Genomic DNA, 5,000 nt, shown 5'->3' with positions numbered 1-5,000 from the left:
AATTGTCGACTAGGTTTGAATAAAAAACGTATAACTGCAGAAACCCATTTTAGGCTATCTTTAAAGCAAGTGTCGATAAATTACCCTATAGCCAACATTGGAAATAGCCATGTTTCCTCATTAAACAAAGGGGTTGTTAACATTCACCTTCACATACTAATATATTCTGCTCCTCTAAAATACAAGTTCCCTTCCTGTCTTCCCTACTTACAGCATTATAACTATCAATGCTGCCAAATCCGTCACTTCTACTGCCTACAAAACTCTACAGATCTTAGTTTCTTACCCTAATGAACTATATAAATCGTTTCTAAGTTTCTATTGGTTGCCTAATTACAAGAACAACCCCAACAGTCTTAGGCCGCAAGTCATCAAATAGTTTGACAAATAGTTTATGGCATCAGTGTGGCTGTAGAGAGTGAGAGATCTGGGGAACATCACCACTATCCATCTATCTACCTATCAGTGTCTTTGTTTATCTATCTTTTACTCTCTCTCTCTAAAACTAATGTCTTTGTTGTAGTCAGCCAAGCATAAATAAACTGTGCATTATCCGAACATCGTAGATATTATTGGACCACCTGGGGTTTTGCTGTTAATTCCTGTAATTGCTGGCAAGTTTTCGGTGCCGGAAAATCATCAGGATATTCTTTTCATGTGTCCTGTTATCATTCTGAGGCTGATAAAATAATATGTGCATCAGTGTTAAGATGATACCGACAGATAAAAATGATGAACAGATTATAAGGTTGAACTGGAGAGTAAAGGAATCAAGTCTACAGTCCTTTTATCTTAACTTGGCAGAGATTTTCGTCCTTTTGCAGCTTATTCCACGTAGTTCAATGGCACAATGCGACAAAACTGTGGCTAGCACCGTAATCTAATGATAGTCTCTCGCTACAACTCAGCATTCAACACAGAAATGTCAGTACCAGGCCAGGTTAGGGTAAAAAGGATATACCGTAGTGCCAAAGAGAATGGAATGGATGGGAGGGGAATAAGTTCAAATATCAAGGACTATTACAGGGAAAATATAAATCAATACTTTTATTTGGTACGGTGCGAGGATAAATTTTAGTTATACCAATGTCTCTATATAAAGTTATAATGTGAATGTCATGGATTTGTTAGTTACGAAACAACAATTAAAATTTTCGGATGCACTATCTGTCAAAACTACCACACATCCTACATGGCGTGCTGCAGTGATCACCGTATCCTGGAGTTTGGTATGGTCTTCAGCACCAAAATGTAAAAGATTTGATAACATGCGTAACCCAATAAATGTACGGAAGGTGTGATATTCTTACCTGTGAGAAAAATTTATCAAATAATTATCATCTCAACTATATCATTTATAATATCAGAGATCTCATTAGGTGTATTTTCTTTTTCTGTCAGGTAACATTACACATCACACCTACGTCTATTTCTGACATTATTTCGAAACCTGGCAAAGTTGTGCATCCCTAATCCATCTTGTTTTTATTTAATCTCGTGTTTTTAACTGTCCCCATACGCAACTACCCGACAAATTAAGAGACAGTGGTGTAATGTTTGTTATACTGTGAATGTAACATGTAAACAAAGATTGCACCAACGACATTTCTTCTTCATGATACTCTTCCATCCATCCATCCATGCATATATCCTCCTCCTCCTCCTCCTCCTCCTCCTAAACGACCAACATCTTGATTTTTACCTCATTCAGCTAAACATGCTAAAATATACTGGTGTGTGTGTGTGTGTGTGTGTGTGTGTGTGTGTGTGTGTGTGTGTGTGTGTGTGTGTGTGTGTGTGTGTAATACTGATGACTAACTAGCAACGTAAATATGCTAATGTATGCCTCTGTGCTGTGTGGCATACCTAATAAAGTGTACGGCAAACAGCATACCAAAATGTGTAGTGATGTATGCAGGGTTAATCTGGGTGTGTAATCGGGTGTAGTGTGGTGTGTGTGGTGTGGGCAGTGGTGAGCAGCGGTGTGTGTGGTGTGGGCAGTGGTGAGCAGCGGTGTGTGTAGTGTAACATGTAATGGATTGGGTAATAGTGGGGTGTAGCCGAGGGTGTAATTGGATGTACAGTGAATAGGGGGTGTGGGGGTGTAATGTGGGTGTGTGAAGGAAAAAGTGTGCTGCGAGATGTGTGCCTATGGTGTGCCTGTGGTGTGTGTGTGTGTGTGTGTGTGTGTGTGTGTGTGTGTGTGTGTGTGTGTGTGTGTGCGCACACACACACACACACACACACACACACACACACACACACACACACGCACACACACACACACACACACACACACACACACACACACACACACACACACACACACACACACACACACACGCAAAGCACGACTGTTTTGTCAGGGTGAAGTTTGTGATGCTTTTGGGTGAATGTTTTAGCTTATCAGATGTTATAATTGAGTGAGTATGGTAAAAGGAGGGGGCCTAAAGATAAACAGATACTTGAGTTAAAAGGTGGGAGAAGGGCTGGGATGATTATAGGCAGGCGAATAATAATAAGACCCTCTCTCTCTCTCTCTCTCTTTCTCTCTCTCTCTCTCTCTCTCTCTCTCTCTCTCTCTCTCTATATATATATATATATATATATATATATATATATATATATATATGTATGTATATAAAAGAGAAAGAAAGAGAGAGAGAATTATACCTTCATATATTATGTGTGTGTGCGTGCGTTTTATACAAATGTGTGTATGGTGTAGTAAGTTTAAGTAAGGCAGGCTCTGTGTGTGTGTGTGTGTGTGTGTGTGTGTGTGTGTGTGTGTGTGTGTGTGTGAAGCAGTATGCGGGATCCTAATGCCATACCTGCTGAGTTGTGTTATCCTTACCTCTCTGTCTCTCTCTCTCCTAGTCACTACCCCTTCATTCTTAATACTCCCTCTGAGCTACATTCCTATACATCAAGCCTCCTATAACCAGGGAGGGGGGGAAGAGGAAGAGGAGGAAGGGAAACACGTAGAAGGGGGGAAGGTTGCGGAGGAAGAAGAGCACGTGGAAGAGGTGGGTGAGGAAGGGGTGTACGTGGAAGGGGAGGATGAGGTAGGGGGAGGATTAGGTAGGGGGAGGATGAGGTAGGGGGAGGATGAGGTAGGGGGAGGAAAAGCAAGAGGAGAAGGGGGATCAAGCGACAGGGAGGTGGAGGGGAAAGAAGATGGGGACGGGAAGGGAGGGGAACGACGAGGAAAGAGAGGAGGAGAGCGTAAGAGGAATAGCAAAAGTTAGAGGAGAAGGGATGGAAATGATTAATAGAACAGGAGGAAGGACCAAGAGGAGAGGAGGGGGAGGGAAGAGAAGAAGGGGGAAGGAAGAGAGGGAGGGGTGGGGAGAGAAGGAGGGGAGGGGAGAGAAGGAGGGGGAGGGGAGAGAAGGAGGGGGAGGGGAGAGAAGGAGGGGGAGAGGAGAGAAGGAGGGGGAGGGGAGAGACGGGGAGAGACAAGCGGGAGAGGAGAAGAGGTGGTGGAAGGAAATACGAAGGGAAGAGGTAGAGAGAGAAGAAAGAGGAGATAAAAGAGGAAGAGGTTGAGAGGGGATGGGGAAATAATTCAAGAGTTCAAGAGGGGGAAAAAAAAAAAAGAGTACGAAGAAGAGGAAGAGGAGGAAGAGGTTGAGGGACAGAGAGCATGGAGATGGTGAGAAAATGAAGTGAAAGGAGGGGGGGAAAAAAAAAGTGCTAAAGAAAAGGTAATCAAGGAGACAGAGAAAAAATAAAGCGAGGAGAGGTTAAGATTGGAAGATGGGATGAGTAAAAATATAAGAAGAATTAATAAAGAAAAAAGACGAACACGGGAGAAAGTAGAAAGGATGAAGCTAGGAGGAGGAGAGGACATTAATAAAATGGAAGGAAAGGAGCAAGATTTGATAAGGGAGAAGAAAGATAAAAACCAGGAATGAAGGAGGAGGCGTAAGAGATAATGGAAAAAAGAACAAGAACGAAGGAGGGAGAGAAAACAGATAAAAGAGAATGATGGAGGAAAGTGAATAACTGTGAGGAAGAACGAAGAGGAGAGGAAGGAAGGAAGCGGAAGAGAAAACCGATAAGAGAATGATATGGGAAAGAGAATAATTGGGAAGAAAAAGCGAAGGAAGAAAAGAAGAGGAAGGAAGGGGAAGGAACAATGTTTATAAAGGACAGGGAGAAATACAAGCAAAAGGAATAGGAAGACGGAAGAACGGAAACGAGAGGGACTGAAAATACTGATAAACGAGGAAGACTGTCATAATAGGAAGAAAAAATAGGTAGAGGGAAGATGAAGATGCTGAAAAGGAAGAGGGAATGAAGAGTCTTGTAAACGGAGGGAGAATGAGATGGAAAGCAGAATGAATAAGAGGAGGAAAATTGGAGAGAGAGAGAGAGAGAGAGAGAGAGAGAGAGAGAGAGAGAGAGAGAGAATTAACAAAAGGGAGGAAGCTGAAGGGGAATGAGTTAAGTTAAGAGATGAAGAGGGACGTAAGAGATGGAAAAGAAAGGGAAAAAGAGGGAAGAGAAGGTGGGGAAAAGGAGGGGAGGGGGAGACAAAGGGAGGAAATAGTAGGAAAGGAGAGAACGGAGGGAAGAAGAAAAAGTGGAGGTAGAGGAAGGTACGGGAAGGGAAGGGGGGCAGATGGGAGGAAAGAAAAGGGTCGAGAAATAATGTATGAAAAAGAGGAAATACTGAAGATCCTGGAGAAATGAATGAGGAAATGACTGAATGATGATTAAGAGAAAATTATAACGAAAGAGGAAGTGAGAAAGGGGAAGTAGTAAGAAGCAGTGGGAGGAATACTGGAAGGGGAGGAAGAGGGAGAGAAAATACTGATAATGGAAAATGCAAATGACACGAAGGAGAACGAATGAGAATGAAGTAAGGAAAAGAGGAGGAGGAGGAGGAGGAGGAGGAGGAAGAGGAAGAGGAGGAGGAGGAGGAGGAGGAAGGAAGGAAAAAGAAGAGGAAGAAACAGGTCCAAAGAGAAATCATAAAAAAGGGAAGAAATATT

The sequence above is a fragment of the Coenobita brevimanus genome, chromosome 90 (assembly GCF_032717465.1).
Source record: "Coenobita brevimanus isolate Jiangsu-jjx chromosome 90, ASM3271746v2, whole genome shotgun sequence".
Lineage (NCBI taxonomy): Eukaryota > Metazoa > Arthropoda > Malacostraca > Decapoda > Coenobitidae > Coenobita > Coenobita brevimanus.
Note: the sequence above shows the minus strand (reverse complement) of the source record.